This window comes from Ictalurus furcatus, chromosome 5 (assembly GCF_023375685.1).
Source record: "Ictalurus furcatus strain D&B chromosome 5, Billie_1.0, whole genome shotgun sequence".
Classification (NCBI taxonomy): domain Eukaryota; kingdom Metazoa; phylum Chordata; class Actinopteri; order Siluriformes; family Ictaluridae; genus Ictalurus; species Ictalurus furcatus.
The window spans coordinates 9908286-9935714 of record NC_071259.1 but is presented as its reverse complement, the minus strand read 5'-3'; the positions used below and the strand labels follow the sequence as shown (position 1 = coordinate 9935714).

General features: G+C 39.8%; 1 protein-coding gene across 1 annotated transcript in view; it reads right to left on the bottom strand.

Annotated features, from left to right (window-relative positions):
* Positions 1 to 27429, bottom strand: part of cacna2d3a (calcium channel, voltage-dependent, alpha 2/delta subunit 3a) — a 418100-nt gene that overhangs the window by 267869 nt on the left and 122802 nt on the right. The window lies entirely within an intron of this gene.

Genomic DNA, 27429 nt, shown 5'->3' with positions numbered 1-27429 from the left:
CTATTATGGTTAGTTGACCCTGGTTGAGGCCGTCTTCAAATTTCATCATTAGTATTAGATCAGCAAAAACTACTTTTACTAGTGTATTATCAGTTTGTCAGAGAGACTAGGTTGAGATGGATGCAAGTGAAGTTAGGAGTAATTACAACCACAAGTCCAAAAAAGTTGGGACGCTATGTAAAATGTAAATAAAAACAGAATGCAATGATTTGCAAATCTCACAAAACCATATGTTATTCACAATAGAACATAGACAACATATCAATGTTTAAACTGAGGAAATAATAGTCATTTTGAATTTCATGACCACAAAAAAATTTGGGATGGGGCAACAAAAGGCTGGAAAAGTAAGTGTTACTAAAAAGAAAGCTGGAGATTAATTGACAAAAGGTCAGTAACATGATTGGTTATAAAAAAAAGTGTATCTTAGAGAGTTTAATTTGTTCACTTTACCAGCATAAAATTTACAACCAACATAAATTCCAAATAAATTATTAGATTCCTAAAAGCCTTCAAGCTCCAAGTTATACTCCATTCCAGTATCCTCTGTCTAACCTGCTAACCCTCACCAGTATGCATCATACATATGTCACACCCTGTATAACCCTGCCTTCTTTTAGTCTTCCACTTTCACCCCCATCATCATCATGGCCTAAAAGTTAACTAACAGAGCCATCAATTACACTTCATAGATCAGTATAATTAGTCTGTGTTAATTGACCTGTGTTCATTATTATCTCTTAATCACAGCCTGGCCAGCATACACAGGTGCAATGTGAAGGAGCTTCAAGATAACCTTAAGCTTCTCTTATAGAACAAAACAGCAAACTCATTTTCTGTATAAAAAATTAGCTTCATGTATAATTTTTTAGTACATTGTAAATGTATTCAAAGGCCAGCACAAACTGAACATTTCTATTAGATTTAACAAGTTTCTTTAGCACTGATTGTCTTTGTAGTCACATGCATATGTTCAGAAATGCCAATCATCCATGAAGTGCAAAGCACGTACACACTACAGCACATTTGCTTTTAGACACCCACAAAACTCCACATAATATAAAGCTCACAGAGGGAAGATGAGAGAAAATGAATTTCTCAGAGGCAGAATAGTAAGTTATTTTGAGGCATGCAGACAACTGTTTCAGTTCGGAATCTTGAATAGGCTTGTAAGGAGAAGTGTTAAGTGACTCTAGCAAAAGAGGGAGATTCCACACTAGGCTCTTGGGGAATTAGATTGGATGAAAAAGCATTGCCCCTTTCAAAAAGTTTGTAATAAGTTTATGAGCATCTAAAGAGATGCCATGCACTGTCTTGACACAGTGCTACATATACATACATAAGCCACTACATATGCTTTTAGTGCAGACTGGGACTTGCTGCTTTTCAGCAGTCCGTAAAAAATGTTTGTATTTTGGGAATCGGGCAGTGCACCAGATCCAGTCAATGAGGTGCACACCTGTGTACTAGAGGCTCTTGCTTCCAATATTGTTTGCTGGGCTGCCAGGTTGCAGACATATACTGCGGATGCCAAAACTCTCCATCTATTTGGGATAGCAGATGTGCCTGGGGAGGAAGCCAGGTATTCAACCCACTAGCACAGGCATCAGTGGAAATCGAGGTCTTGCTGGCCATCTCAGGGCCATGGCCAAGACTCAGTGGCCTAGTTGCTGAATTCTGTGCAATGTAGGTAGTATCAGCAGTAGATGACTAAAGCCATATTGTAGATGGTAAGGCTAGTCATGGACCAGTGAATCCTGTCCCAGCATGCTGTCCGGCTCTGTCAAGGAAAAATCAAGTATCAGACATGTAGTCATGTATTGACTTTGCATCAGCAACGAGGTCCACCTACACATTGCCAAACTTTTCCCAAATCTGGGACATGACTCCATGATGAAGACACCACTCTCCCAGGTATACGTGATGACTTGACACTGTGTCTGCTGCAACACTGTAACACCCTGGTACATCAGCTGCACACAATCTGAGGAGCTTCCATGCAAGGTGGAAAGAGCTGCACTGACAATTGATATAATCACATGGACTAACACTTGGTGATATCTTAGAACCAATAAAAACTTGAGGATCAGATGGGCTGCCATCAATTCCAGTTAGGCGATGTGTTCCCTCATTCTATGCTTCCCAGCCAGTAAGGGGAATGTCTTTGGTGACACTCACCACAGCAAAAGAGATGAGAGGACACTATCACCAGCTTTGGTGGATAGAATAACTGTAGCTCCAACCATAGTCATAAACTTTAACCTAGACACCTCTGTATGGTGTACCTTTATTCTGACATGTGTACAAGGTAATAAGAAGAAAAGGAAAGATGGCTGAATGGCAGTGGTATTTATTGAACATACTGTGTCATGTAATTTTTTTTATCATAGTCAAAAATTATTAGGAAAGGCCATTTAAAAAGCCTTATTTTAGGGCATAACACTTGTGATCCTATACTGTTTTACTAAAAGAGGCAATTGATTCTGAGGATTAGCTAGGCTTCCTCCTGGCACCCTAACAGCGGTGGGATGTTATACAAGTTTCCAGATGGTGGAGTGCATAAGTATCTAGGCACTATAAACATATAGCATCAGGAAATCCAATCAAACAACAATGAACACATATTTCATGAACAGATGCTTTATACTTTTATAAAGCAAAAAAAAAAGTGGCATAAGGCAACAGTTAAAGCTGTTAAATGACTGGGAAGTGACATAGTGCTGTCTCAGTATGTTTCAACAGAGAAGACTTACAACAGAGAAAGCTGCAACTAAATATAGTGACTTAAGTTCTAGTGCTCACCTGTGCTAAAATGCTAGTCACAAAGCAGTTAAAATATATAAATGATACAACGAGAGCTGAGTGTTTTGATATCAAATTTTTATTTGATCAGAGCAGGTGAGGGAATGATCATTTTGCTCTGCATTTTGGGTGTGGTATCATGGGTTTTCTATATCCTAAAATAGATGCAAGTCCATTAGAATGCAGTACTAGGTATTGTGAAATTATTTAGTAATTAAGTGCAAAAATTTATGTAAAATCTTTAACACAACTTACATGCAGTAAAAAGGTTCTAGTCAAACATAAATTAATGTGCCTTAAAAAATGGCTCTAGGCTCTAAAAGGTTTTTCTTCCTCTCACCATCTCTCTTCATAAATCAATGTTTCACTGTCTCCTTCTGTCCTATTACCCATTTACCCTCTCATCTATTCCCTTAAACTTTCCCTTTATAGATCTCTCTCTTTCTGTCTGTCTCTATTTCCCACCACCCACTGATTCACTCGTTTTCTATGCCATGGAGACTCAAATGATTAATCAAGACTTATTATCATCTTAAAATGCTTACTGTGCCATACACAAAAAATCAATAGAGTGCTGAGCCAGACCTAGCTTTTCCAAATGCCTTATGTCCTACAGCCCTTCATAACTGGAATTCACAGTCTAGAAAACATCCACAGCTCTGTCAGCACAGTTATGATCTGATGAATTATGTGACTGAGCTGCCACTCCTTGAAACAATGGTGATTATATCATGCGGTGCCTGGTGTTCTGGGTGTAACAGTAAATAAACTGGTCTATCTTATGCTAATAACATACACTTGCGTAATTTCACGTTATACTTGTGAAATATCATACATTCATGTACATGCTGTGCCTATAAAAGGGTGTTGAACTCATAATGAATATAGATCCCTTAATATACCTGGACTCTAATTGGAAAAAAACTCAATTCAAATTATTTTGCTCAACCTCCAGCAAACAGTACTTCAAAAATATTAACATATTTATGAGTGTCTGGGTATAAATTATTCAATCCCTGAGCACCTTTTCTGACACCTGTGATATTGTGGGGCCTCATGATTTTAATAGTCATCAGTTATCTTGACAATTCTGGCAGTTGGAAACTGACAGAAGTATTTGAATATAAATTTTGTATATTTGAATTATATACATGTTATAAAATAATGTATTTTTCTGTGATATGGCACTAAATAAATGTACATTTTTGTCAATGTTTAAAAAATATTTATATATTCTAACTTATAAATACAACCATAATGAATTACAGTTTATGGTTTTGAAATAAATAAAAATAATCAGAACCCTAAATATAAATCTGAATGGTTCAAATCTCAAATCTATAAATTAGGCCAAAGTTGAAGCATCTGGGAAATCCCAGGGTAAAAACAGACACGTTCAAATTGGTAGTATTCACCATTAAGCCATTCACAGTCATCGGTCATGCTTGCATCCATGAAGTAAAGAGAAGTGGAGTCAAAACAGAAGATATGAACCATAATGAGTGCATCTACAGTTTTTTATGTTGTAATAAGTTTTATGTTGTAGGTTTTTGGTTTTTAGCGGCTCACAATGTCCAGCAAGATAACATAGACAAACTAGCAAGAATGTTAAATAGTTATGCTGGGCATGTTGTAGAAAACTTGCTATTTGCATAGAACATTAAAAGATTGTTTGAGTATCTACTTTTCTCTGGAAATCCTGGATCCTTCACGTTATAATTGGCATAACTTACATAAAATCTGAACTTTTGAAATTAGAATTTTTCAGATTTGTATTTAGGGTTCAGATTTTTTTAAATCTTAAAGTCATAAATCATGATGGAAAGAGAAGAGTATGGAGAAGGAAAGGAGGGGCTCATGACCCAAAGCATACCACGTCATCATGTGGAGGAAGTGTTATGGCATGGGCATGTATGGCTGCTAGGGATGCACTGAATGTTCGGCAACCTAAATTATTCGGCCGAAAATAGCAAAAAAAGCATTTTGGTGTTCGGCTGAATAAGTGAAAAGGCCGAATAAATTTGACCGAACAATGACTTGTTTGATGACGTTACCAAATAGCCTAGCAACCAGAGTGAGATGCGCGAATGTCACGACCTCGATGAGGGGGCGCGCGCATGCACGAGCTGTGGACACGTGCGTTTCTTTTGTTTCTGTTCCGGAGCATGTTTCTGTCACGTCGCGAGACGCAAGGGAGTAGAGTACGGAAGCAGGTAAAGACGTATTTATTTAAGGGCAGGCAGACAAATCCTATATCTACTATAATACTCTGCGAGGTGTACAGGGACGCGAGCGGTATATATCCCGAATATAATCAGCCATATATAACCGAATATAACCATTTTTTGCACTCTTGTCAAAGCACTTTTTAATGCACTTTTTAGTTGTAGGCTACAGAGTGTTACATTCTTTCAGCAGTCAGTTATAGGCCTAACATAGGCTATTCAAGGGGGGCTCAAAGATGACCGCATAAAAATATTTTTATTTTACTAATTTATTTATTTAAAGTTATATTGTGCCTTGTTGGTAGCTTATGCCTGCTGGAATGAAAAAAAAATGTTCAGTGTTAAATAAATATTTTGACGTTGTAGTTTTTGTAATTGATTTTTTTCTTTGAAAAGCAAGACAAAATAGTAAAAAGCACATTTTGACTATTTAATTTATGCAATGGTGAAAAAAATGGCAAAACAAATGGAAAAAACATGAAAAAACTTGTTCGGTATTCGGCCTTTGGCTTTCGGCCAAGCTTTTCATTATATTCGGTTTCGGCTTTGGCCAAGAATTTTCATTTCGGTGCATCCCTAATGGCTGCCAATGGAACTGGGTCACTGGTGTTTATTGATGATGTGACTGCTAATAGAAGTAGCAGGATGAATTCTGAAGTGTATAGAGCTATACTTTCTGCTCAGATTCAGTCAAATGCTGCACAAATGTTAGGAAGGTGCTTCACAGTACAGATGGATAATGACCTAAAACATACCGCTAAAGCAACCCAAGAACTTCTTTTTAATGGCAAAGAAATTAAGTTTTCTTAAATGTACGATGACCTCAACCCAATTGAGCATGCTTTTCAACTACTGAAGACAAAACTCAATGCAAACAGACCCACAAACAAGCAGCAACTGAAGGCAGCTGCAGTAAAAGCCGGGCAAAGCATCTCAAGGGAGGAAACTCAGCATTTGATGATGTTCATGGGTTCCAGACTTCAGGCAGTCATTGACTGCAAAGGATTTGCATCCAAGTATTAAAAATAATCCTAATATGTATGATTTTTTTGTTTGTCCAATTACTTTTGAGCCTGTGAAAATGGTGGGACTATGTAAAAAATGGCTGCAATTCCTAAATGGTTAATGCAATTCTTTTGTTAAACCACTTGAATTAAAGCTGAAAGTCTACACTTCAATCACATCATGATTGTTACACTTCAAATCCATTGTGGTGGTGTGCAGGGGCAAAATCGCAAAAATTGTGTCACTGTCCAAATACTTATGGACCTGACTGTAATTCAAATATATGAAATTAATTTAAATACTTTTGTCAGGTTCAAATCAACCTGGCTAATTTTCTTCTAATCAACTAATCACATATTGTTTTCAATGATAATCTATTTTAACTTCCATTAACATCATTGATTACGTGTTATTCATTTGTCAAATCTCAGTAACTGTATGCAAACATTCAACTGTCATAATGTGTAAATAAAAAGTTTAATTGTTCTCTTTCCCAATCACGGATGTATGCAAGAGTATGTATCTCTGTGTGCAAGAGTAAATAAATTAATGAAGGAAATGATAAAAGAAGGAGACAGAGAAAGAATCTTTATCTGTAATTCCAATCCATATGGAAAGCTGAAAGTCTGACATAAGCCTCTGAGCAAAAGGTCAAAAACATCCAACAGCAGCAGTGCATGTCTTTTTAGACCAGCACTGCTCAGCAGACAGTGTAAACTAATCTGATTAACTCTGCTAGCTTTTCAGGTACACAAAAACATAACCTCTCCACAGCTGACCTTTAGTTTAAAAGACTCTTGATAAAAACTAAATCATATAGATATGTCCTCTTTGTTCACAGCTATTGATGACGCACTGCTGAAGGCATTGCACAACTTCTAAAATCTGGCATTTAGAAGTTGAATGTGAAGCAATTCTCCTGATCTGGAAAACAAACTATGAGCAGAATATTACCTGGTGCAGCTCCTTGTTCATACACAAACAGTAAAACTCAGCTTTTCAAACAATTCAGAAGAATATGGTTGACCAAGATCAACCTATAAAATTCTTTACTATCCACAGCATATACACCTTTAAAATTATTGGTTTTAGGACTGTCTTTGAACTTTGCAGTTAGAACATGCTTAGTCTACAGAACAGGTAGTAAGAACAGGAACTGCAGTAGCACCTTCAGTGCTACAGATCACAATAGCCTTGGCTCTAATGTAAAATTCATCTAAATCTATTTTTCATGAATCCATACTCTTTTGCTTATTTAGCCTACAGTCACATCAACAGTTAACCCCTGTTGCTTGTAGTTTGTATTGGGCTGAATTGAGCCTTTGGTTTATATGAAAGGCAAGATAATAATTATTCCTAAAGGGTTCTTTGGATGGTTAAAGGGTCTAACTTTTCTAAAGAGGATCTACCTTTAAACCAAGTATGTACTGTACAGGGAAATTATCAGTTTAAGGTTCCACATAAAACCTTTAAGGATTACCTAGAGACAGAAAATAAAGAAGCTTTTGGTACTAGATGGAACCTTTTAATCCTAAAAATGTTCTAAATCAAACATGTCTTCATACAGTCATTCAGATCTTTCACATAAATAGGCTTTTATTAAATATGCTAGGTAACCTGATGATGCTCAGTGTTCTACCAAAATTGAAATTGCAAAATTGATCAGGTCCTCAATTCTGTGATGCAGCAGAATAAGATGCAGAAATGATTATTTTCCTTTAACTGCATATGAGTGTTTTACTCCATTTACACCATACCAACTTGTAAGCAAATTCACATTTTGCGTTAATAAAATGCCATACTTTTATCAATTTATAGTTACATCTAATGTCAAGGAACATCAGCAAAAAAACACAAGTCCCTGTTATCACTTGTGTTATAACATCTATAAACTGTCAATACTTCACCAACATATAAGTGTCCCATTTTTTTCTCTCTTGAGTCTCTTTTACACTCTCTGAAATCTAGTACATTATCAGAATACCTTTATCAGTAATGTTCAGGCTTTACATTATTCAGACATGCAGCATTTTACCAGGATGCATGCATTTACATTTGCAATTAAAGTCATTTTATAATGCATGTGGGGTTGAAAAAAACAACATTTGTTCTAACACTTGAGATTATCACCAGTCTTCTCTCCATTATAGCCCAGAATGTAAATTCATGCAGCATTTCAGTGTCAGGTAGATACAATCTCAATTTGCTCTGATATTTTTCAGCCCATGTTGCTAACATATTTGTTATGTCTATTATACATTGTTGTTATATCTGTAACACATCATCATCATCAGGGATTTTACAAGGTGCATGTTACAAGGTGTAAACCGCCAGTCCTACCAGTCATTTCAGATACTTCAACCTTTCATATTTCAATATGTCATGTAGAAATATATATGTTCAACATCCACCACTGTGTCACTTTCTTCCAGCATACCAGGTTTACAATGCTCAAGACAGTTTATTATTTTACTAGTTTAAAGTACATTTATGATTTTGCACTTTTGATTTTGATCTGTGTTCAACCTTTACAGTTTGTTGTTTTTTATATTAGTAAAGAGTGTAATCATTTTTATAATGATATAAAAAAAAAATTACATAAATAATTTATTTATTTTTATAGGAGTGTACAACTGTAGCACTAGAATTTCATTGTATATAGATGATTACAGCACTCTTTATGCCATGATAATAAAACTTGAAGCTTGAAACAACATTGTTGAACTATTGATATACAGTTCACTCCACTAATATTGGCACTAATATTCCTTGGTAGATATGAGCAAAGAAGGCTGTGAAAAATTGTCTTCATTGTTTAACCTTTTGACCTTTTGTTCAAAAAAATTCACAAAAATACTCTGCTCTCATAGATATCAAACAATTGCAAACAAAATGTCGGGGTTACGCATGTAACACTGTTCCCTGAGAAGGGAACGAGACATTGTGTGAGCTTCACACTGTGGGAAGTGCCCTCGCTAGCGAACAGTATCTGAAGTCTGTGTAAAATCAAGCCTATTTATAGGCCTGCCTTGGTCAGGTTACGTGGCATTTTATATACAAATGGCACCTTACAAGCATACCCCATTGTGACAAAGCTACACAACGTCTCGTTCCCTTCTCAGGGAACAGGGTTACATGCATAACCCAGACATTTTGTTTGCAATTGTTTGAGTTCCTTTCAAAGGGAACTCAACGTTGCTTGAGCTTCACGCTGTGGGAACGAGTATACCCACTCCATCGTAGCACACACATCCTGTAAGGGTACCCCTTAGATAAAGTCTTTCTGGAGGTGACCCCCCTAGTAAAATGAGCCCCTATGCCCAGAGGTGTAGTGAGATTGCGTGCCTCATAAGAACTAGAGTTTGCTTCTGCTATCCAAATAAAGATGCACTGCTTTGACACAGCATCACCTCTAGAGTCACTGCCAAGCAGACCAGCAACTGCTTCAACTTATGCCAATGGCCGGAGTGGTGAACATAAGCACAAAGAGCCCTTACTGGACACAGAAGGTGCAATCTTCCTCATTCCAGTGTAATGAATGGAGGAGGGCAGAAAGCTGGCAACACTACCGGCTGGGCAGCAGACAGAGGCACTCAGGAAAATAATCTGGCCTAGAATATAGGGAAGCATTGACTAATACAGGGGCAACAGAGATGTCAGGGCCAGCTAAAATGAGTTACCTTTAGGGTCAGTAGCTTCTCTGACACTGATCTACCCTGACAGACCTTCCAGGACCACAGAAAGGTCCCAGGAATGTATGCATGGTCTGCAGATGGGCCTCAGCCACCTGACACCATGTATAAACCTCAAAGATAGTAGATGCTGCCCCACAGAGGCTCCATCAATGGGGTGTGGCTGGCCGAAATGGCGGCCACGTAGACTCTAATTGTAGAAGGAGCCAACTCTGCTGAGAAACATTACTGTAAGAACTCCAGGACTGTAGCTATTGTGCAGTACACCACGATACAAAAAGTTGCCACTTAAATGCATACAATTTTCTCATGGATGGTGCTCTAGCGTTTAGCGTTCAACCTCGGTAGAGACACCGGAATCTATGAGCTGGTGCCGCTCAGGGGCCAGACTCACAGTTTCCACAGCTCAGGCCGAGGGTGATAAATCAACCCTCTGGCATAAGACAACAGATCCCTGTGAATAGGTGACCTCGGCCACGTGTGTACAATGTTGTCCAGCCCTAACCTTTTTTCTTTGGTGCGGGAGGAGTGAGGACAAACCACAGTGGGCAGTGTGTTGTCTCATCGGAGGCAAACACATCCATTTTCGCTCAGCCGAGCCTCCGCTTATGGACTCCACTACTTGTGGACGGAGTCTACAATCCCCAGGCCTCAGCCCCTGGCTGACAGGATGTCTGCCCCCACATTCCGGTTGCCCAGAATGTACACTGCAATCACTGACAAAACTTCCCCTCCACCAGAGAAGAATTAAGTGCACCTGCCTGAACAGCAGAGTTGGGTGAGTTACTGTAATCTAATTACTTTTTCTAATAACGCAGTAATGTTATGCATTACATTTTAAATTTATGTAATTTGACTAGTTACTGATTTCAATAAAATTACATTACTTGCGTTACAAATTTATTGTTGAGAAAACAATATTAAGTAAAATGCATTTTTAAAATAAATCACGCTTTGCCCCAAAGATTTTTTCTTTTGCCCTGAATAATTCTCCACTTGGAGTGGCTTGTCACTACATAACTGAACATCAGTAAAAGAAGACAGCGGTTTGCAATTTTATATTTTCAGTGAAGGTAAGACCAATCAGACGTGGTTTACAGGAAAATATGTGGAACCGCTCATGTCTTAATGTCATGTCATGTCACAAATGCTATCTCACACAGTTAGTGTGAGGAAAAATGGATATATACAGATTTTTTTTTTTAATCAGTAAAGGGTTGAAACTGACACTAACATCCTTTGATGCTGAGCAGGAAAACAAGGTGTGTAAATTTCTGTATGAGTTCCAATTTATGGGAACATGATATGAGCAGAGCATAAGGAAAGATAATGTACTTTGCATGGCACTGTAGCAGCTAAACCCATACAATGATAGCTTAGTTGTGCCTCCCCTTGGCTACTGACACCAAACTAGCATAGTTAGAAAAGTTTTATATTTTATTGGTCTGGTAGTCCTACAAACAGTGACAACACCCGAGACATGTTTTATGATAAATCCAAATTTTTCTGATCATGTCATACATTGCGCGCTAAAATTACTGAAAGAACTATGAGTTTCATTTTGTACTGTATTTTTGTAACTTTGACGGGATTTGAAAGTAACGTGAAAGTAAAGTAATCTGATTACTTTTTACATGCAGTAATCCGTAATGTAATCAGATCACAATTTTAAATGAGTTATTAGTAATATGTACTGGATTAAATTTTTTGAGTATCTTACCCAACACTGGTGAATAGGGGGAGTGAACCCTCCCTGGTGGTTGGTATATTGAGACCACCACTGTATTGTCTGTCATAACTAACACATGGTGGCCTCTCAACTGAGGAGAAGAATTTCAGTGCTAGGAGTACGGCCAGCATTTCTAGGTGATTTATATGCCATTTATATGCCATTTATGTGCCATATGCCATTTACATGCCATATATGGCACTAGATGAGGGCCGCTCCAGAGACGGCGTCTGACGTTACCGTCTTGTGATTAAGAGACGCTGCTAGAGTGTGACCCAAGGCTAGAAACCAGGACACCTCCAAGTTCTCAGAGCACATAGGCATCACCACATGACACTGATAACTTTCAGGGTTTTGTCCTCAGATGAAACCCCCGACTTTCAGCCACCACTGAATGGTCTCATGTGCAATAGGCCCAATGGTATGACGTTGGCTGCTGCTGCCGTAAGCACCAATAGTATCTGTAAATACTGGAAGGGATTCCCAGACCTAACTTTATCTTGCTCAATGTTAATAGGATTGACCCTACGCGTGTTGGCGATAGACACGCCCTCATCATATTCAAATCTAATATAACCCCTAGAATAGTCGTCCTCTGACTGGAGAAGCAACTTTCCCTGAGGTTTAACCTGAGCCCCAAGCTCCTAACGTGGGCGAGAACAACATCTCGATGTTGAATGTTACATATAGGTGTGCAACATTTATTGGCACCCTTTTAATCAATACTTTGTGCTACCTCCCTTTGTCAAGATAACCGCTCTGAGTCTTCTCCTATAATGCCAGATGAGGTTGGAGACTACATGGCAAGGGATCTGAGACCATTCCTTCATACAGAATCTCTCCAGATCCTTTAAATTTCAAGGTCCACACTGGTGGACTCTCCTCTTAAGTTCACCCCACAGGTTTCTATGGGTTTCAAGTCAGGGGACTGGGATAGCCATGGCAGGATCTTGATTTTGTGGTCAGTAAACCATTTTTATGTTGATTTTAATGTATGTTTTGGATCATTGTCCTGCTGGAAGATCCAACCATGGCCCATTTTATGCTTTCTGGTAGATGCAGTCAAGTTTTCATTTAATACTTTTCCATATGGCTACCTCTCTGTGTGTGCCAAAACCACCTCTGGTGTTTATTGCCAAAAAGCTCTATTTTGGTTTCATCTGACCATAGAACCCGGTCCCATTTGAAGTTCCAGTAGTGTGTGGCAAACTGAAGACACTGAAGACACTTGAAGCTTGTGGTTATGTAGGTGACTTCGGATTGTAGTTTTGGAGATTTTCTGACCACAAGATGCAACTAACTTCTGCACTTGTCCAGCTGTTATCCTTGGAGATTTTTTGGCCACTAGAACAATCCTCTTTACAGTGTGTTGAGACAATATAGACATACATCCAATTTGCAGGTTGATTCATAACATTTCCATTTGACTGGAACTTCTTAATTATTGCTCTGATGGTGGAAATGTGCATTTTTAATGCTTTTGTTATATTCTTATAGCCACTGCCCATTTTGTGAAGCTCAGCAACTTTTTGATGGACATCACAACTATATTCCTTGGTCTTACCCATTGTTATGAATGACTAAGGGAATTTGGCTTATGTGTTAGCTCATATTTATGCCTCTGTGAAACAGGAAGTCATGGTTGAACAATTTCATGTCCCTAGTCACCCAAGTGTACTAAAAAATTTAAAATATAAATGGGAATATAATTTTTCTCATATGAATTCATGGGGGTGCCAATAATTTTTGCACACATATATTTAACAAAGATCTTTTTTTATATATATAAATCTGTGTCGAGTTTATAATTGTTTAATATCCATGAGAGCAGAGTATTTTTGTGAATTTTTTTAACAAAAGATCAAAAGGTTAAACAATAAAGACAATTTTTCATAGCCTTGTTTGCTCATATTTTCCAAGGGTGCCAATATTAGTGGAGGGCATGTAAAATGTAAAATGCGTGGCATCAAATCGTCAAATTATTTTAACATCAAAGGGGTTCCTGTTTTTTTTTTATGTGCCATGTCAAAACTGGCTGACCAATGAGATTCGTGCTATTGTTCACGTGCCCGGAGCCGCTGAAAGTTGCAGACGAAGAAGAAGCCGAAAAGAAGAGGAAGAAGATGCAAGCACCCACCATTTTATTGAGAGAGCATAAGTGACATAACCGAAATAAAATTAGAGATTAACCGATACTAAATTTCTCAACCGATACTTATTATTCAGAGTGATATCGGCCTATACCGATAGTACTGCCTTTTATGCCTTCTTTTAAATGAATAATAATTAATTCCACAATTCTGAAAGAAATGCAAATAAAAACTTCATTCTCTCCATTTCAACAAGTTGTTTCACAGTAACTGGTCTCATAAACAGAAGACACATTACTCAAATTAACTAAATTCTGAAGATTAAAGTAAGACTTCTGAACTTATTGAATGTTATTAATTCATATTAACAGAATTAATTGACTGAATTCTAAAAAACCTCCTGTTAGGCTTACAGGAGCCTTAATTATACTCACCACAAACAAAAGCATTTCTACTTAATAATAAACATCAAACTGATAATCTATATTATAAACTTTTTTTATATATTAACATTAACTGGATATGGAATGTACTACTCTACAATTATATTTTTATGTTCAATATATACTTTTTTGTCAACTCAACTTTTAAATCTTTCTTCAGTGTACTGGCGCTTTAATTCAGTGTGAGCAGAGCAGCAAAAAAATAATAATTTGACTCGAGGCCAAAACTCCTGCTTCTCTGCTGCAGCGTGCGATGTAAAATTTTAGTTGTGCAGAACTTACAAACTGCAGTTTTGCCATCATTCCACACAAGAGACATCATTGTTACATACAGCACAAAATCTATGTGTTTTCCCGCCCTCTTTTGAGTGACAGGATATAATATATCGGCCATGATCATCGGATGTTTTTAAACTATCGGCCGATGGCAGATAGCGTGAAAAATTTCCTTTATCAGCGGATACAGATTATTGGCCGATACATCGGTGCATCTCTAAATAAAATGCTCACTGCTAATAAATCCTTCTGCCTACACACATAAACAAGGTGTGTTTTGAAAGCACCAGATTAAAAATTACACACTAAAGACTATATAAGTGTATTTATTATGTTGTGGCTATTTATTTTTTTGACGATACTGAATGCAAGCATATATTATAAATTATCCATTTAATTCTTTCAGTGTTGTTTTCTACTCTAAGTAGCATTTTTGTTTCTTTGTCTCTTCCCTGCAAATGATAATCTGCTGATTGATAGTCCATTGTATTTATTTTGCACCTGGCATATACAGTGGGGAAAATAAGTATTGAACGTGTCAACATTTATGAAATATAAAGAATTCACAACGTTAAGGGCTATAAATAAAGTTATGTGTAATAAAGAGGAATGACACAGGAAAAAAGTATTGAACACGCTAAGAAAAGCAGTTCTCCAAGGCAAGGTAAGGCAAGCAATCGGCTGAAATCCGTAAGTAATTATACCTCCTATCTGTACAAATTAATATAAGCTGGTTTAGTAAATTGACGGTCTATAAAAAGGCTTTTCGTTACCAAGGTGTCACACAAGAAACAACTCATGATGGGTAAAAGCAAAGAGCTCTCCCAAGACCTTTGCAACCTTATTGTTGCAAAACATATTGATGGAATCGGATACAGACGTATTTCAAAACTTCTGAATCCTCCAGTAAGCACCATTGGGGCCATTATCCGCAAGTGGAAGCAACATCACTCCGTCATCAACCGGCCACACACAGAAGCTCCTCGCTAGATTTCTGGCCAGGGAGTCAGAAGAATACTCAGAAGAGTAGCCCAAGAGCCAAGGACCACTCGGAAAGAGCTCCAGAAACACTTGGATGCAGCTGGTGCCATCATAACAGAGAAAACAATAGACAATGCACTCCACTGCTCATGCTCACCCAGCAAGACTCCATTACTAAAGAAAAAGCACGTCTAGCTCGTTTCAAGTTTGCTACAACTCATTTGGACAAGCCTATGAAATACTGGGAGAGTGTAGTCTGGTCAGACAAGCAAAATGTAACTTTTAGGCTGTCATACTACACACCATGTTTGGAGAAGAAATGGCACTGCACATCACCCTAAAAACACTATACAAACAGTGAAGTTTGGAGGTGGAAGCATCATAGTGTGGTGCTGTTTTTCATCGCATGGTACTGGCAGACTTCATATAATTGAAGAAACCACAAATGGAGCCCTTTACCGGGAGGTTCTTGAGAAGAATCTGCTGCAATCCACCAGGATGATGAAGATGAGACGTGGGTGGACCTTCCAGCAGGACAATGATCCAAAGCATACAGCAAAAGAAACTCTCAATTGGTTTCAGAGAAAAAAAATCAAGGTTTTAGAATGGCCCTGTCAATCACCTGAATGGAATCCAATTGAACAAGATTTAAAGACAACGTGTTTTGAAGAACGGGCCAAAATCACACCTGAATACTGCGGCTGATTAATTTCTTCACACAGGAAGCGTCTTGAAGCTGTTATTACAAATAAAGGCTTCTCCACTAAGTATTAAATATACAAAAGTTAGCATGTTCAATACTTTTTTCCTGTTATTCCTCTTTACTACACATAACTTCATTTATGGACTTGGATTTCTTTATATGTGTGGATTTCTTGAGTTAATACCAATGTCTGGTGGAAATTTCATGTGAATAGCCTCATTGGAGATATATTTACTGATATAAATGTTAACACGTTCAATACTTATTTCCCCCACTGTATATGCATATAAGTATTCTTGACATCTTATACAAATAGCTAAGTGCCCCATTATTGCATTGTTGGATTATCATATTGACCACAAAAAAGACTATTCAAAGTCAACACTTCATCAATTTGCAGGAACATTAACATTTTTGGGCACAACAATAGCTGCCTTATACCCACTCCCTCCCCAAAAAATTATTTAAAAAATACCATAATTTGGGTCTTCTCATAAGTATGCGAATGCTATTGCTGTGACTTTGAATTAATTCAAATCATTACATATTTAAAGAGTACACCATTACAAATTAGAACTTTAAGGATTTAGCTTTAAAGAAGTATTTGTTGCAGTGACCAAATCACCAAATACCTTATATTTCGCATACGTGAGTGCATACGTGAGTGCATACGTGCTTTAGCAAGTTTGCAAAAAGTGTGTGAACTGCTTAAAGATATAAATAACTGGCTCTCTTCTTCTTCTCAGTGATAAGCAGGTGTCAGAGACAGAAAGTTGTGCAGCACCACCTAGTGTACCGGGGTATTTCTGCGTTTCAATAAGTGCCATCTACTGTCAGGAAGTGAATTTACACTTTCATTCAGCACATCGCCCGCGTTTAACGCGTGGGTGTGAACACCAAAAAACGCAACAAAAAATGGACCGCTTAACATGCTGTGAAAAACGTCCCAATGTGAACAGGCCCTAAGGCTATGCCAGAGAAGAGCTGCTTTTTGCATTAAAAGATAAGCTAATCTGAAAAAAAGGTGCTTATGCTGTTGTATGATAGGAGTCTCTGATGTCATTACGAGCAGAGTTTGATATATATTCAGAAAAATTTATTTAAGTGTTTTGGCCACAGTAAATGCGCACTTCCAGCTACCATACTTATTGTCCCTAATATGTTTGTAGTATACCTCAAAGTTGGCACAATTGTTTTTTTCTCCTGCATTTTAATATAATTCCTATTAATATAATATATTTGATGTCTATAATTTTAGTGCAAAATGAATTTTGGCCAAACCACTATACAAGCTTTCACAAGACAGAGAGGAAAGAGAGATCAAAGTGACCCAGCATATCCAGTGTATAATGAATGTGTGATCTAATCTGTAAAATTGGACTGCTCCATAATTAACCTTGCTCAAGCAATGGATATTTAGCATCCATAAAATCTAATAGAACTGAACTGAACTAACAGGTTGTTTTTCATAGCAATGGTTAAGACTAATATAAATCAGTAAAACTATTGCATAGCTGTTTTTTAATTTACCAAACATGCCAAGTCACTGTGTTATTATGCCAGTCCTTCCTTTTAAATAGATCCTATGGATTATGTGCTATATTAAAAAACAAATAACTTTTCCTTCTTTTTATATTTAAAAGATTATTCATGGGTACATTTCCACCCCTTGGTTATCTCTGGGATCATCAATGCAAACATGTAGTGCACGGCTCAAGAAAAAGAGGAAACCCCAAAACAGAATCAGAGGCTTGCTTGTGTGTGTATGTGCATGTGTGTGGGTAATGAGTAGCCTTTAGATAGTTTTTAAAAAAATAACCCACAACTTCCCCAGTCGGTTGTTTCCTAAGCAAGGTAAAAGGCAGAACAGCTCAAAGGAGGACTGCAATTTATCACTGTCAACCAGAAGAAAAATGAAGGAGAGTAGGGTGATGATGGAAGAAGGCAGAAAGAAAACTGTAATATTAATACAAGTTCTGTACAATAGTCCACATTTTTCCTTGGTCCATCACCATTTTTTTCAATGTAAAAATAGTCTGAAAACAATCTGCAGCAAAATATTTCTATAGTGTCCCTATTGTGATGGATTCTTGAATGGTTTTAATAGTTAGTTTAGGCTTTTCCTAAAGAGTTGATTTTTCACTGTATTTGCCTTGTTTGAGTGATGGTATATATGCATATTACTTAAGAGCTGATATAGGTATTATATTATAGGTAAGATGCACTGTATGTTACAGCCAGTTTAATTAATTTTATAATTAAATCTTAGTGTGAGATGAAGATAATTTTTTAGAAGTGCCAGGAACTGAAACTCAGGCCTGCCCAGACAAGGTTCCCTCAGCCCAGGTCCAACTGATGGACTTGGACCCACCTCTCAGGAACCAACCATTAGCTAAACCACAGCCTTATCAATGGAAAATGGGTCAAATTGTTTTGAAACTTCCATACCTATAGTCTCTTCATACCATCTGATTGTTCATGTCTCCCTAGCCTCAGAGACAGTAGAGGGAAGCCCTGCAAGATACATCTGGAAAAAAAAACTTTAAGATCCTGAATTCTGAGAGACAGCATGAACTTGCAAACAGGTTCCAATCCCTCCAAGACCCTTGGAGTGATTGCTTCAAAACATGGAAGATCATCCATGACCTGTCCGGGAAGAAGCCTCAAACTGAAGAATAGGGATGGTATACCTCCAAAGGATGCTGGAAACCTACTGGCTGAATGGTGAGACTACTTCAGCAGCCTACTTAATAACAACAATGGTGATGCCTCTAAATTGCCACCTCCTGCTCGCAGGGATCATCCAATTTGGATGGAAACTTCTTTGTACTGTAGCAACTGTGTGTGGTATATACTTCTGAAGAGAAGCTGTGAATGGCACCAACTGTTGCTTTGGCCCATGCAGCAATGCTGGATTGTGCCATCACAGCTGAAGCCTTGCAGCATGGGGCAAAGCAACAGTTGATGACATTCACAGCTTCTCTTCTGAAGTATATACCATACACGGTTGCTACTGTACAAAAGCATACAACAAAAGTCTTGTATGTAAATTTCATTTTGAGAAGCAGCCAGGCTAGAAGAAAAGTGCAAAGAAAAATGAATTCCCTAAGCAGGATAATGGAGGGTTTCCAGGGCCATCAGTTTTCATGGTTTTCACTAGTAGTGACCTTCAAAAATTTAAAAAAGGTGTTTGGCTCCATTAACAGAGAGCCCATGCTTTGCTGTGCTACACCACTACAGAATACCACACCCTGTTTTCAAGGCCATGGGTGTTCTTTATCTCAACTCACTGGGCTCAGTTACCATAGATGACATGTCTACTCTACCACCTCTACACCCATAACTACAAGAGTCTTGCAGGGTGATGTTTTAGCATCTTTCCCATACATCACCTTGTAGATCACATCATGTCCAAGACTGCCATGGGTGCAGGGATTTGCACCTTCTGTGTTCAAGGCAGCAGCCTGCTGTGTGCCTGAACCTTGACTTTGCACATATTGCTCTCCTCAAAAACCCACATGCCCAGACTCGGCTCACAAAGACAGCATCAGCAGATAAATGCCTGTGACTCCTCATCAGAACCTCTAAGACTGAGTACATGGCCATCAACTGCATTCCCTTCCCCAAGCTTCAGGTTTATGGTGCTTCCATCACTGACTTTAAGTATATCAGCTCCTTCTCATCCAGAAAAGAAGGACTTGGACTGCCATAGAGATCTACCCTGGTCAGATCAACTCCTTTGCCACCACCTTCTCCTGGATAATCCTCGGTATAAATTGGCAGGACCATGCACTGAACACCATTGTCTACTGTATGACCAGGACAATCCCACTGATTAACCGGGTAAGGAAGCATCAGTTGAGCTTCCCAGGTCATATTCATTGTATAAACTGAAAAGAAAAACCCTGTATGTACCACCAAATGGAAGACAGAGGCTAGAACATCAACACACCTCAAATATAACCCACATCCAGAGGCTGCTGGGGATGTGGACACCCTTTGGGTTAGTTGGCATAGCACACAACAGGAGCTACTGAAGGAGTCTCATATTTGGTCAGTACTGGCTAGATGACTGAACGAGAGTTAGTGTGTTTTCATAGAAATTCAGAAACAGATCTTTCATCATGTTGCTAAGACACTAGGTCAATGAGTCTCAATATATACTATACATTTGTTTCATAATGCAAGCAAGAATATTTTAAGTAGTCAGCAGGATGACAATGTTTGTGATTTTTCCAGTCACCTTTTTTTAAATTCTTTTTTATTTAGCTGTCTTTTATTGTATTAGTTAAGGATATTTGAATAACAAAGGAAAATATGCTAGGCTAAATTTTGTCAGTTTTGGTACTTTTTCATCAAAATATGAAAAAGAAAACCTTGTTTCCAGGATTTTATTGTTTTTATGCAGTAAAAAAAACTATTACAATTACATAATATACTGGTAATTCAAGCTGTAACTGATTATAAGGTATTACAGATTATTAAAATAATAGATTATTATTATTCCAAAGATTATTGGAGTAATCAACAGTGTATTTACAATAATAACTTAATTGAACTGATGCTACTATAAAATACTCATCTACTAACCACACATTACACTAGAAACAGCCTCATCTATATTTCAGTTTGGACTAAACAAGAATTTTGAAAATCTGCATGGATCCTCTTACTCGCTCAGCTTCACTCTGCCAGAAATTTTGGATGGCCATGAAAATCCTATTTAGGGGCTCCTGAAATTGCCTGTAATTGTGTATTTTAGATGTGTGGAATTAAGTTCTGCCCTGCAACAGAGAGAGAGAAAACCCCATCTGAGAGGGAATGATTGCCTCTGATGCTCTCTCAAGCACAAATATTTATGAAGCAGAGGGGTAAGAAAAGAAAATATACACAGTGAGTGAGAGAGAGAGAAGAGAGAGAATACATAAATGAACACAATGATAGATAGAGTCATTAATTCATTCATCTTCAGTAACTGATCCCATGAACACTGGGCACAAACCAAGAATACAAACTATATGGAACACCAGTCCATCACAAAGCATCATGCACACACAATCACACACTCGTTCCTAGCAGGTTAGCAGCTCTTTTTTAGTTGTACCTTTTGTTCAACTGTGTTTGATACAGCAGGTGTGTTTTCCATCATCAGTAAGGTGCAAACAGACAAGCTAATATAATTAACCAGGGTTGCCTAATTTCAGCTAAAGTTACTGAATCATATTCACTGAGATTAAAGATCCCAAAAACTCACAAAAGACTTAAAACTAGCCAAAAAAAGAAGATATTTGAAAAAGGAGAGACAAGTAGACACCGTATCTACAAAATTATATTTAATTTCATTTATTTGCTATGAAACTATATCTTGATAACCTCATTAACTCTCCTGTCCGCTGCTCCTCCCTGAGCATGGGGCACAATGATTCGTTCCCTAATGGGCCTCTAGTAGTACTTGTTGCAGTTCCCATTTTTTAACATTAGGTACAATAATAACATCTAAGAAATCTAAGTTGGGCAGTGAGCATGCTGCCTCATGATTTCTAGAAAGGCAAGCAAATCAAAGAAACATCAATTTGAAGCTCTGCCTAGAAAAGCCACCACAGTCAGAGAACCGAAAAAAACCCCACAGGGACATGGGAAGAACATGCAGTTTAGAGTTTCACACCAAATACAACAACTGGAAAACAACATAGTAGAAAACGTCTGGGTTACACATGTAACCCTGTTCCCCGAGAAGGGAACGAGACATTGCGTGAGTTTCACACTGTGGGAAGCACTGTCATGTGTGACCGGCATCTGAAGCTCATGTAACATCATGCCTATTTATAGGCATGCCGTGATCAGGTGACGTGGCCATTAAGCGTGCTGCATGATATAAAAATGGCACCTGTGAACTGTGACGTCAGCCTGTATTATCTGAAGCGAAGACGCAATTCACAGGCATGCCCCAGCATGACAAAGCTATGCAATGTCTCATTCCCTTCTCAGAGAACAGGGTAACCCAGACATTCCCTTTCAAAGGGAATTAAACATTGCGTGAGCTTCACGCTGTGGGAATGAGGATACTCACTCCGTCATACTGAGGGCATGGCCTGTTCAAAAGATCCAAGCCTGAGGGTCACTGCAAAACACTCAAGACCGGGGTGGAATATATATATCCAGGCTGTAATATTGAATGAATGTGTGCAGCGTAGACCACCCCGCCGCAGCACACACATCCTGTAAGGGTACCTCCTTCGAGGAGGCAACCCCCCAGTGGAATTCCTCACAATACAAGACACAAAGTTGCCACCTGAGTGCATACAATTTCCTCATGGATGGTGCTCTAGCATTCAACATGGCCTTTACAACTTCAGTTGCGAGACCAGAATCTATGAGCTGTTGCCCTTCAGGGGCCAGACCCACAGTTTCCATAATTCCAGCCGAGGGTGATAATTCAGCCCTTCGGCTTGACACAGTAGATCCCTGCCGATGAGAATTTCCCAAGGAAGGTCATCTAGCAGGGATATTATCTCTGAGAACCATATTCGAGCTGGCCAATAAGATGCTACTAGCAGCAAACACAGACAGTCTTGAAAAACTCTCGCTAGAACTTGCAGGAGCAGAGTGATCATGGGAAAAGCACACAGATGTGACCTCAGCCATGTGTGCACATGGCGTCCAGCCCCAGTGGTGCAGGAGGACTGAGGGCAAACCACAGTGGGCAGTGTGTTGTCTCCTCAGAGGCAAACACATCCACTTCAGCTCAGCTGAACCTCCGCCATATGGACTCCACCACTTGTGGATGGAGCCTCCAATGCCTGGGACTCAGCCCCTGCCTTGACAGGATGTATGCCCCACATTCTGTTTGTCCAGAATGTACACTGCACTCACTGACAAAAACTTTCCCTTTGCCCAGAGAAGAATTAGTTGCGCCTGCCTGAACAGGGAGCACGAACGTAACCCTCCCTTGTGGTTGATATATGAGACCACAGCTGTGTTGACTGTCACAACTCTCTCAATTGAGGAAGAAAGAATTTCAGTGCTACAAATATGGCCCGCATTTCTAGGTGATTTATATGCCACTCCAGAGACCATGAACTGGACAGCCGTCTAAGACCGCATCCCAGCCCATGAGGGAGGCGTCTGTCATTACTGTATTGTGATAAGGAGACCCTAGAGTGTGGCCCGAGGCTAGAAGCCGGGGACACCTCCAAATTCTCAGAGCATATAGGCATCGCAGCATGATACTGATTATTCTCAGAGGTTTCGTCCTGTGATGAAACCCCCGACTTTTCAGCCACCACTAAAAGGGTCTCGTACAATAGGCCCAACAGTATGACGTTGGCTGCTGCTGCCATAAGCTCCAACACTCTGTCGTAGAGACTGGAGGGGATGCCCAGACCCAGCTTTATCTTGCTCAATGTTGATACGATTGACCCTATGCGAGTTGGGGATAGAAATGTCCTCATCATAGTACAATCCCATACAACCCCTATAAAAGTTGTCCTCTGCATTGGAGAAAGCATACTTTTCTTGAGGTTCAAGCTGAGCCCCAAACTCATCATGTGGGCGAGAACAACATCTCAATGTTGAATCGCCAGTTCCCTTGATCATGCTAGAATTAACCAGTCATCCAGGTAGTTTAATACACAGATGCCCTGGAGTCACAAGGGAGCCAGAACGGCCACCATGCAGTTTGTGAAGGTGCAGAGGGATAAAGCTAGCCCAGAGGGAAGAACCCGATATTGGTAAGCGTCACCACCCACCACCACCACCTACCAAAAGCGAACCTCAGGAACTTCCTGTGACTGGGCGATATTTGTATGTGGAAATATGCGTCTTTTAGATCTATCAGCACAAACCAGTCCTCAAACTGAATCTATGTAACAATAAGTTTGAGCATCAGCATCTTGAACCTGTATGTCCAAAGAGTACTGTTCAAATGACGCAGATCTAAAATTGGCCACATACTCCCATCTTTTGTGCAGACCAGGAAATAACCGCTGTAAAATCCTCCCTCCATCAGGGAACGGGGTACATGTTCTATGGCCCCTTTGTCCAAGAGGGATCTTACTTCCTGCGCTAACGTTGGGCTCTGCTTTGACTACTATGGTGAACACACATCTGAACCGGGGGTTGAGCTCTGAACTAGAACCAGTAAACTTTTTCTACCGTAGTCAGAACCCATGGAGACACATTTGGCAGTAGTTTCCATGCTGCCAGATGGTCTTTTAGTGACATTAACTTCTCCACATTCTGTTGCAGGGAAAGCATCAGATTTCCGTTGCCCTGTGACAGCTTGCTGACGAAAGAAGACTGAAATCTTGGGATGGCCTTGACTAAGGGAGTCCCTACAGTAGTACTGGGGGCTAAGCACCCTAACAACCTCATGTCCGCTGATACATCCCTCCACGGCCCCTCCGGACAGCTCCTTCTTTTTATGCTTGGCCTTCATGATCATTCTCAGATCAGGCCTATTAGCAGGCTGCGACTGGGGCTGCCTGGTCCCCCTGGCTCCCCGTGGGGGTAGGTGGGCCGCCACAGTTGCCTTCTGTGCCTCCCTCGCACTAGCGCTGACCCGGGCATACATGAGTGTTTTTAGCCAGTACTACTGTAGTGAAGTCGACATGATGGGGAAGGTACTGGCTGAATGCCACCATTTGCTGCTTTGCCTCGCGAAACCTGCCGGCGATGGCATTAACCACCCTGCCAAACAGGCCAAAAGGTTCACCAGGGGCATCCAGCAGGGATACCTTATATTTATCCCCTATTACCTGAGAGGTTGAGCCATAGGTGCCCCTCTGCTGCAACCAAGCTACCCATTGAAAGGCCGATATGATGGGCCAGTTGCTTGGTCGCACGGAGAGACAAATCCGTGGTGCAGCAAAGCTCTGCCACTGCCTCGGGCCCAATTCCCTCCCCACTGTCGAGCTCACTCAGCAGGTCTGCTTGGTAGGCCTGCAATACTGCCATTGTATGCAGTGACCCATAAGCAAGACCTGCTGCCAAACAGGCCTTTCCCACCAATGCTGAGATGGCCTTACATGGCTTAGAAGGCAAAGCCAGCCTCCCTTCATTATCTGCCGTTGATGGAGAGAGTTAGCTTGCAAGTGCCTCCTCCACTTTCTGCATAGCTAAATAGCCATGCTGTTCATTCCCTACAATGGCCGAATAATCTGACATTGCGGGGTTATAAATACGGCTAGAGTATGGCCTTCCCCAGATGCATAATATTTCATCTTGCACTTCTGGAACAAAAGGGGAGTTTTCTGTGGTGTGAGGGAGATTTATTTTCACTGGGAAGAAAGCGCTCATCCAGCCTGCTACGAGCCACTTCCTCTTCCCTGGGCCAGTCTAGATTTAGTTTTTTTAACTGCCCTAGTAATCACTTCAAGCAGCTCTTTATATGCTTGAGAGCTGGTCTCTGTTTTTGTTGCAACGGCACCCCCTACTGGCTCCTTGAAGTCAGAGAGGGTGTTTTGGCTTTCCATAGTGGAAAGAGGAGTTGCAACGCAAGCTCCAATATCCGGCGGAGAGCCAGACCCAGAAGACAGAGCAAGAAAGAGAGCAGCACTCATCTCCGGCTCCACTTCCATATCCACAGGACCTGAGCCCAGATCCACGAGGTTCTGAAAACCAACTCCCTTCGGCCCAGAAGAGAGCAAGCCACGAGAGGAGCTGCCTAATTGTAAGGCGTTCACAGTGGGCACAGTCAGACCCCTTGAGGGCTGCCCTGGTGTGCTCCATCCCTAGACACTTCACAAAGAAAGTGCCCCCCCCCCCCCATGATGAAATGGGAGCAAGGCATGACACACTTCCTGAATTTTGTCTCACTCATAATTTTCTCTTTTTTTAAAGGGACAGAAAAGAAAAGAGAATTTTATTTCTTTTTCTGAAAAAATAGAGAGGAAATGAAGCGCCTTTCTGCGTACGTTACACAAACGACCGACATGCAGTCTTGCTGAAAATAATAGAGGCTGACGGCGTGGTTCACAGGTGCCATTTTTATATGACGTGACGCACATAATTGCCATGTGACCTGACCATGGCAGGCCTATAAAGGCCTGATGTTACACAAGCTTCAGATGCCGGTCACGCGCGAGGGTGCTTCCCACAGCGTGAAGTTCATGCGATGTTGAGTTCCCTTGGAAAGGGAACTAAAGTTATTACATTACAAAGGAAAACCCACTTTTGCTGCTAGAGTGTTCTCCCTTGGTCACCAATGCTTTGGCATGAAGTGTGCTTAATTCACAAACACCCATCTACATCTGTGGAAAGAAGGACATACACTTAATCACACCAGGATGGTGGGCTGGTGTGCACACACATTTTTATGCATGCCTATTTGCATGAAGATTGAAGGGAGAGAGAGAAAGAAAGAAAAAGAGAGCGAGAGAGAGAGAAAGAGAGAGAGAGAGAGGCAGAATAGATTAAGAAGTCAATTCCACTGGGCTGAGAAGGAGCTCTGGTGTGAGTAGATAAGCAGAAGCTCTATCTCTCTCTGCTGCCAGCAGATATGTATCCAACATCCCTACACACACACACACGCACGCACACACGCACACACACAGACACACACACACACACACACACACACACACACACACACACACACACACACACACACACACAGTGATCAGGGCATGTTGCTTCTAAAGAGCCTTCATCCTATACAGCAGGCATGATGTTATTTTTAGGTACACAGGGCTGTTCTCAGTAATTGTAATTGTCACCAGAATGCCAAATGCAGAGCCATAGAAAGCCACCAGAGATCAAGACCAGCTGGGAATGTTGGGGTCATGATTATGAATGAAACAGCCAATTAGACACAAGGGAAGTGCTTACTTTTCATCACTATCAAAGCCAAAGTCAAAGTCTGCTGAGGTAACAAGAAATCCAAACCTCAGCCTATATATATATATATATATATATATATATATATATATATATATATATATATATATATATATATATATATATGGATATAGCCTTTTGGGGTTGAGGTCGTAGTTAAATACTTGGTTTTACATGAATTTTTGAGATTTGAGAAAACTGTGCTATGATGGAGAAAATAAAAAAGTAATTTAACCCTGCATGACTTGTGAAATCCTAATCAATTATTTTTTTCTCTTTGTTTTTACTCTTCTTTAGGCATAAAAAAATATTTTACCTTCATTTTACTTTTACATACATTTTCCAAAAAGTTACTGAAGTGTCTACTCCAGTGGACTGCATGCGTTCAAATGAAGAATTAGTGTCCACTCTAGTGGCTGTTATGCAGTTATTCTGTTGAAATCCTTGCAATAGCCAGAAAATGGCTTTTGAATAGCTGTCCAACGTAGTGACCACAATGCATGAAAGGGTTGAATCACAGCATGACAGGTTTAAGGCTGGTTTAAGTGAGGCAAAACTGCTGGGTTTTCAATCTTGAGTCTGTATATGGAATAATATACCAACCCAATGATATTCAGCCAACAGACCCTTGGTTGAAAATGGATCAT